The following is a 9,502-nucleotide window of genomic DNA, read 5'->3' as shown; positions in this document are numbered from 1 at the left end:
ATGCTTGTTGTCGCTGATAACATGCAGGCTTCAAAATATTCAAAGAATCAGCATTGCAAATCAGGAAAAAAATACAATGACCTGTTTGTTGGGCCTCAAGGATACAGAAAATAGGTTTTGGAGAGACACCCCAAAACTTTACTTTTGGTTTGTTCTCACCATTTTCATACAGTAGTAGCCTATTTCATACTGATCTTTTCAAGCACAGTAAAGTAGCCACTTCCACCAAGAAAAGCTCCAAAAACCCACTTTACAACACCTGCTCACTGAATGTCAGACAGTTAGAGATGAGCTGGTGAACTTGCATGTAGCAGCAAAAGACCTAAAAGACATTCACTTGGTGAAAATGAATATGACAAGCACAGATCTTGCTGAATGTAAATAAGCAACCATTTGCTTAAAATGTCACTCATTTTAGCTTGAAAAATGATATGTCATAATTGTCTCTTGCCTCAGAGTTGCAAAGAAAAATCTGTCACTGCAGGTTTGAGGAATCACAGACGTTATTAGAATTCATCCTGCGGTGGGAGACAGTCTTGAAAGTCTGCACCAAATTTCATGGCAAAGCATCTAATAGTTGTTGAGACATTTCAGGCTGGATCAAAGTGGAGGATAGGGTAACAGATGAACAGAAAAGAATTGCTCTCTCTGGAACCTGGCTAAGAGTGTGGCTGGACACTCAACAGTGAAAACAGTACAGAGGGTGGGTGGAATATTCATTTTGAATTCTGGAGGTTGCATCCTATTATCACCAGAATTTGACATGAAATCCTGTTTTGCTCAAGGTTCGCACAGCTGCATCTCTCCTCCCAGTATTAGGTGACCTTGTTTAGTCTGAATAGCTAAAATGTTCCCATAAAATAGGCCATTTTTTTTCCAGCACATCTATCTCCTCAAAACCGAGTATGATACACTACACCATTAGAACGCAGGGTGACTTTGACCTACAAGAGTCAACACATTGTACATCAAATCAATGGCTCATTGACTCTAGTAGCAGTAGAGAGAAATTAGGGATATTCTTCACTTTGAAACTTTAATTTCCAAGAGCGCACCTTGAAGCACAGTCATTTCAAATACAAAGTCGTTACCAAGTTCTTGTAAAATTAGGTCAAATTCACATGTGAAGAAAGAGTTGGATTTAATTAGAGACACTGAATGAAGATTTTTTTGTATATTTCTTAAACCCCATAGCCTGTGAATCCTTCCTCTAATTGCTGTAATTAACTCATGATTGCAGCTTCACATTCAATAAAGATTCAAGGAAGAAGTGTTGATGAGTGACAGAAGATAACTGAAATATTCATCATGAACCTATGAGCTTCTCTGTCAGCCAGTCACGTATTAACCTGGATGGTTAATCCATCCCTCATCATCACAGATACCAGTGGCAGCCTGAACCATTGGCACAAGGCAGGATGACTCCATGTTTATAGCAAATTCTGACCAAACCATCTGCATATGGCAGCAGGAATTGAGATTCATCAGATCAGGTGCTGGTTTTCCAATCATGTACTCTCCAGTGTTTGTGAGCTTGTGCCCAGTGTAGCCTCAGTTTCCTGTTTTGAGGTGATAGGAGTCACTGAAGAACCCACTGTGGTTTTCTGCTGCTCAGGTTTCCACGTGCTATGCATTCAGAGATGTTGTTATGCACTGCACTTTTTATAACACTCGCTTATTTGACTTTCTGTCACCCCCCTCTCAGCATGACCTTTCTCTTTAACAAGGCGTTACCGCAGACCTGCCACTCACTTGATGTTTATAGTGCCATTCTCAGTAAACCCCAGAGACTTTTACACATCAAGATTGTAATAGTCCTTTCTTGCATTCATTGATTCTGTTTGCGTTGACATCACTGATCTCTTAGTGTTTCAGACCCTGTTGCACCCTCCTGCCCTGCTTCAATCCCAGTATTTCCACCTGTTATACCTCTTTCCCACTGGTCAAAAAACCCGTTTAAACCCACTAACAATCGGCTTTTGGTGGCAGTGGGAAAGGCGCACCGAGCGGGTCGACGCGGGTCAAACGACTCAGCAAGCGACGCAGGTTAAAATCGCCTTTAATCGGCTCAGCTCCGAACGGCTTGCAGTGGGAACGCCAGACCCGGGTCAACCTGCTAATTTACGTGATGACGCTGAGCGTTACGTGACGCTACGTCATCGCGCCGGTCGCGTCTCATATCACGTACCAAAACAAAGCTCTGCTCCGCTCTGCTCTCATCCGAGAGTGGGATCAAAAGATCAAAGAACACTGACCGAAAACGATTGAAAAAAAGAAAAGAAAAGAAGCGACAGTCTGTTTAACTGACGTGTTGTGCCGCGGACGTCCGTCATGACGGCCGCGGCAGACTCGCTGTCCTCCGCGGTCCTGGTGCTCCGCAGGTCGGCCAGTCTGCCTCGGTGGACGGACACTCGACGGCGGGCGGCTGTGGCATGACTGTGTCTCTTGCACCGCGGATGAGAGCGGGGCGACTGGTTTATGCTCTGTCTGATCCCCCAGCGGGAGGGCAGACTTGGCTCATTTTGGTCAATGGGAAAGGGGCCAAATGCCGATTGTTAGCGGGTCGACCCGCGTTTAAAAAACCCGCGTCGACCCGCTAATTTTAGTGGGAAAACGGCTTTAGTGTGGCTCCATCTCTTTTCTTTAAATGCCCACTAGAGCGTGAGCATGTAGTTGAAGCGTGCCTTTAAAACAAATTTGATTGTTTTCAAGGGTTTATTGAAAAATCTTTCTCTTAGTTACAAAACAAAACTGTGCAGTAAGCCGACAAAGTAACAATCACGTGTAACACGGTCAAAAACTAGTATTCCCGCTAGTCTCCACAGCCTCAATCAAATTAAAGTACACACACATCACATTACACGTCTCAACCAATAAGAAAATTGCAGTGATTATTAACGAACCATATATACATATAGACCACTGCCCACTGTTTACCTTTGCCTGCCTGCCAAACCTTCATAAAGGTGAGCTCTTTTGAACTTCTACCAATGTCTCAGAAACGTTGTGATGTCACTTCTGACAGGAGATCAGCAGCTTGTGAGGAGCTCATAACAAACCCATCTGGCGCCAGCACACTCAAAATCAATTAGGTCACATTTCCTCCCAGTTCTGATGATTGGTCTGAGAGATGACTGAACCTCTTGCCTATGTCTGCATCCTTTTATACAATGAGTTACTACCGCAAAATTAATAAATTGGTAGGCTAAAGAGATTTTTGACTGTTTGTACACTTTACTATGTTCTTATCAATATTCCGAGAGTGGATAGAGAACCCAAACTTTACCTTCCTTTAAAAAAAAAAACTGAGGTAATTCTTGTGCCAAAATTTAATGAAGCAATGATTTTTTGGTGTTTATCATGATAACCATGATAACACATGTCTGTTACACACTGAGCTGTGCAGAAATTATCATATGGTGTCATATGAGAGAGTGAAAAAAATGACCTCTTTGTTTGTTTAGGCTGGAGAACTTATAGTGCGGAGCGCATCCCTGGACTCCTGCCAAACAGCCGTCAGACAACCTCAGGCCTATTGATTTGAAAAAAGAAAGTGTGAGAGAAGGGGTTTTTGTCTCCTGAGGTTTATTTGGCCTCTAAGTGATGTTTGTTGGGTCGTCATAGCATGAAATGAGATGTCACAATAAATTTTCCGATCACATCACAGCCATCACATTGTCATTTCTTTCTGCAGCCGTCCACTGCAGAGTTGTCACTGAAGCCAGAACAAACAGTGAAGATGAAAGGGAGGGGTCATTACACTTGCACTGCATCACCAAGACTGAGCCAGACTCCAGGCTTCATACTTGAAATGTGAAATTAAAGGAAATTGATAGTTCTGTGTGGTTGACAGAAGGACACCACTTGTGTTACATAAAGAACCTTTACTGCATTTATTTTGAAAATATAGAGAGTCAATAATGTTTTGTGAGAGTTGCATACAAGCATTAACCTAACATTCTGCAGACTGGGTTAGATCTCTCCTCATAAAATCCAAATGAAGCTTCTTATAAAACAGTTTTGCAAACTTTTGACTATGTTGGTGAACGAACTATTGACAAGACACCTGTTCACATGAGTTTTATAGATGATGGTTTCATCATTCATCATGGTATATTCAGGTCATTGAGAAAGTAACAAAATACATTTTTACCCTGCTCTTTGAGATGCTTGGACTTTGAGTATACTACTTTTTCACTCCACTACATGTCAGAACTTTGCCTACACCACTACATCTCACTACATCTCTTTAACAGCTTCTGTTGTAAGCTGATTTTAAGTGTGAGTTAGTGTAGTGTAAGTTATTCCATGTATTACTTTCACTTGTAATAGAGTATTTCAAGCTTGTGGTATTGGTACTGTATGTTGATCTGAATACTTCTTACTGCCAGTCAACCACTTGAGTCATCACGTTGCTTTCTACAGTATCAGCCAGTCCAGAGAACAAATAGGAATTAGTCTCCATGATGGTCCACGAGGACAGGAAGAATTAAAGCTGATGAAATTTCCCTCCTCTCCTCCAAATGGATATTTGTTCCCCTGTAATAGCTCATTAGTAAATCCTACTTGAGTGGACTGATTCACAGCATTCTTCATTTCTAGAATTAGACCATCATTTCTGCTTGATTAGAGATGAAAATAAGTTTCAGTTGCAATTCAAAATTTTCTTATTACCATGAATGTCTATGATCACTTTAACCTAAAATAGCACACTGTATCTTATATTAGAGAATCAAGTTTTACTGTAGCTATTTTGATAAATTCGTACTGCTGATACCATATATACATGACAACTCCTGCTCTTGGCACCCATGTGCCCATTATTCTGTTAGTATACTGCTATACAAAAACAATGCAAAGATGTCAAAATGTATCTCTACAACAATCCCCCATTAACCCCTTATTCATGACCGTGCGCCATGTGTTTGTTAGTTAACTAAACTGTGACTTCATACTAAGTCAGAAACTAACACCCAAACTGTGATGTAAGGCTCAAGTGAGAAGGTAGCTGCATGACACTACTATCATAGTAGTAGCTGACAGGTTAGTTATTTTTTAACTTTAAAGTTGGAAAGTAGTCATCCGTAGGTATATAATTTCCGAAACTCCAAAGGAAAGACTGTAAAGTGTATTATTAAACAAGGTAGGCATTTGCCTCCCACAGTGTCATTATGTCAGCAGGATTACACAAAAAATGCTGCACCAATTTACACTGATCTTATTTTAGAGATGGGATACGAACTAGGGAAAGAGATCTAGATCATTTACCCTCTGAAGTCTGGTCTATGATCATATTGGTCTTGTCAGAGGTCTGTGCTCTCTGAGTGTCCTTCCAGTTTCCTCTTGGTATGAGTCCCCAATTTTCTTGTATTACCAGGGAAAGGTTGAAAAAAGGCTCAGAGGTAATGCTTTTGCTCTCATGATCTGATGTTGAAATCATCCACACAAACACGAGGAACTGAATGTTGAGATAAAGGAAGCTATGCAACGCATCATAAATCAACCAAGCAGAGGTCAGAGACGTCTATCCTCAACTATCTTGTAGGCATTAAGATGTTGATTCACAGATAAGATACGATGAGATGATGTCATGAGATGTTATTATTAGCTCCCTACCTTTTCCAACAAAATCAAAGCCTCCCTTTTTTCTAGACATAGGTAGTTTCACCAGAATCAGATGGTCAACCGCAGGAGGTCCTCTCCACTCTTGCTCTCCAGGTCCATTTTGTTACATTTCTGATCTTGTGGAGTGTGTCGACAAGAAATGAACTGTGGATTTTAACATCCTATAAATCACATCTCACATCTGATAGTCTATTGACATTTTCAAACTGCTGTGAAAATCACTGTCAGTGTGCATGTGTCAGTTCCAGAGACTATCTACTCCAAAAAGCGTTTATCAATGTAAAACGACAAATCTCTTTACAAATGTCTCTCAATTTATTATGGCATTTTCATTTTGCTCAATAAATAAGTCATATTTCCAAGTTAAGTTAAAGTATGTTATTTGAAAATTCAATCGATTTCTCACCGTGGCCATTCTTCTGAGCATCCCCTTATATTACTGTTTCATAATGAGATATACATTGAAATACAATTATGTTTGCTCTTAGTTTTATTCTTAACTCCGATTGAGTTTTCAATGTCAAAGATAAGCCTTTATCAAAGATAAAGTCAAGAGATGTGTTTGAATGTCAGCGTTGTCCTACAGATATATTTTTTCTCTCTTTTGAGTTTCTCTGTTTTCATGGCAAAATAACAAGTAATCAGCTTTTGTCCAATCATGGCCTCGGAAATTGGACCATGGGCGGAGTTTATCTGTGCAAACAAAAGCTGGTTCAGACCATTTAGCCCTTCAGATTAACAGTTTCCTGTGGAGAAGCCAGCTGCAGGGACACTACTATTGATTTACATTGGAAGTGTTTAAATGCTAGAGTTTTGAATTCCTGACTAGAAATAGATAAGCTGAAAACTGAAATACAATATTACAGAGTAACTTTAAACAGGAAACTTGATGCGCAAGTCTTGTGTAAGAAAACAATACATGCAATATGAGAAATGTTTCCATGTTGCTGGCAGCAGCTTGACGTACTGTAAAAAGTATTTCACATCTACAACAACACTAATTGACCTCAATAGTCAATAGCACCCAAGTACAGTTGACCCTTGATTTGTTGATTTGTTAATTTCACAATGAAATTATTTTTAATATTATGATTTCACAACAGGTGAATTATGACACTGATTAATCAGTCCAGTCTAAGTGCAGATACTGAATAATTTGTGTTAAATTGTCTGTTTAACTTAGTCTGTTTGTACCCATTTACTCAAAGATACCAAGGACACTTGAAACAAATCAAATAAAAGCTCAGTTTGCTCTCCCAGAGTGCCTGGCTTTTCTTAGAACTAATCAACTGACAAATGACCAAAAGTACGCACTCAGTACAAAACTAAAATAAGTGCATCTCTCACACTGTGTGAAGGGTCGCTACGTCAAGAGGTCCTACAGCAGAAAATTGTTGGCTTTAATAGGAAGACAGTGGCATTATGTAAACACTGAGCCATTTCATTCCACACTATTACTTGAGTTTTCAACTGCAAAGCATCAAGATGCACATGTAGTGTGCTTGTACAGGTGGAGGACTTGTGGAAATATTCAGCAAATACTATATGTCAATTAAGAACTAGTGGGTAATAAACCAAAATCATCTTAAATAAGGAACAGAAGCACAATTTAATCAGCATAGCAATTAGAAACAATGAGCCAACAATAAACCTACTTCACAGTCTATGCACAAATTAAAGCTTCTGTCAATCGGACCAGGAGGCCAGTGCAGCACCTTTTTTCTCTCTGTATTTTAACTATGTAAATGTTTGATCCAATCAAGAATGAAACTTTCAGTCACGCACTAATATGATAAAACAGCAACGAACAAATTAAAGGCAGAGCGTGCAAAACATGGTTAGCATTGCCGATCTGAGAAATGAGGTCGTGCAGTTGCAGCAGGCTGGTTTGGCTCCTTATATAGACATCCTAATGCCATCTGGGAGTACACGATTACCTCACCTGTCAATCAGGTTAGTGAGGTCATTTGTATCCAAATGTGCATGCATCTGACCGTAGGTCCATATAAGAGTTTGTTTTTTGAAAAGTATTTGTCTGTATTAACTCAGTTTTAACTCTTTAGCCCCATGGGTGTTAAATAAAAGACAGAACACAAAGCATGTGTTGATTACCAAGAGCAGTAACATGCTTATATGTATTTATACAGTATATGCTGAGATTCCAACAAACGGTCTTTCCTAAGAAAACTGTGTGAGTGATTAGCTGACATGAACAATCTGTGCACGCTAAGCAGAGGACACTGAATGACCCAAAACTATGCACACATACAGCGGTTGTTTTTAGCTTTGCTGACTGACTTTCAGATTCTTAAATGAAAAATGCATTTGGGAAATCAACATCTATTGATATTTAAACCACATCATAAATAATACCTGATGTCTTCTGAGAAAACAGTCTTTGTTTAATCTGTAAATGAAAAAGATGTCTGAATTTGTTCCCAACTGTTTAATTCATGTTATTGTTCTTTTTTTTTCATAGCTGGTCTGAGCTCTTTTTCAGGCCTTTGAAGCCAGAGGAGATTTTTCACACTTCATCACAGGCTTCTTCTCCTTTATTGAATTCTGTACAAAATCTTGACACGACCATCTTTGCAGTCAGCTGTTGCACCAGCCGTATGTTTAAATAATCAGACAAGCCAAAGCCAGATCAATTCCCCAGTGTTTCTGCTATGATAACACAGCACTACATGCTCATATCAAATAGTTCCCTTGCTGCTTACATACTGTGTCTCCCCCTACCTGGTGTATGTCACATCTTCCCAAAGGAGCACTCAAGACAAGTGCATGCTGGTTTTCCCTGATACGTTTGTTGTGCGGTTATCATCTGTCAGTTAAGATGACAAGCACACTGGAAAGAGGCAGGTCTAAAAGCTTGGTAATGTTGTATAATGTATCCTCTGTCCAAAAAAGTGAGGCATAACAAATATGTTAAATATCTTTCCTTCCTGCAAAACATTTGCAAAGCCAGTATAAAAAAAACTGTGAAGTTAAAACAAAATCCTAATTTATTTGCCTTTTGTGTTGTTATACATTGTTTCACTTGTTTGTGCTTTATTGCCAGGTGTGGAAGTGGTGACAGTATTGTGTCTTGCATTGCCCACATAAAACAGGGAAGCACACACATTGCTGCATAGTGTTCAAATACTCCTTTGAGGTCTTCCTCTGACCAGACAGCACCTTCATCATTCCCATTGCATTTCCACATTCCTGCATACCCCACATCACTTTTTTTGTTTGTTAAAAGGTAATAAAATCAGCCTACTAGCACCTCTGAAACTCACAAACATGTTTTAACTGTGTGTACAAAAAGAAATTCAAATAGTTTTACAAGGGCTTGTGTGGGAAAGTATCCAGGAAGTTCCTGTTCCCAGCCAAGAAGTAGTCAGACACATGAACCCTTAAACCCAAACAGAATTTGTTACCTTGATACAGCTTATTCTGAGTCCTCTTGTTAACTAACCTAACTGGCTGACACTACAGTTACAGTAAATAATGGCAGGTAATGTTAATTGCCAAATGAATGAGTAGTCAGGAGAATTAAGAAGGACGCATAGTGACCAAACAGGATACAGCCCCTGTGCTGTTATCTAGATAAGGTGACTGTCAATGGTATCCCCGTGCATTTAATCACTTGTTTGTGTTTTCCTACTCCCATTGTCAGCAGGATTGTCCTCCTGACATTTGAGGGTGAATGCACACATTGGATCATCGCTTAGATAACTGCGACAACAATCTTTTGGTCAATATCTATCCTACAGTACACACAAACCAGTGTGCAGGGGGCATTATAGTAAAACTGTGGCTGCTCCAGATGGTTAAAAGATCTACAAAGGGAACTTGACACCTCCTCACCTCTGTCCCATAATGAGGCATGACA

The sequence above is a fragment of the Trachurus trachurus genome, assembly GCF_905171665.1.
Source record: "Trachurus trachurus genome assembly, chromosome: 16".
NCBI classification, from domain to species: domain Eukaryota; kingdom Metazoa; phylum Chordata; class Actinopteri; order Carangiformes; family Carangidae; genus Trachurus; species Trachurus trachurus.
This window is presented reverse-complemented; position numbering follows the sequence as displayed.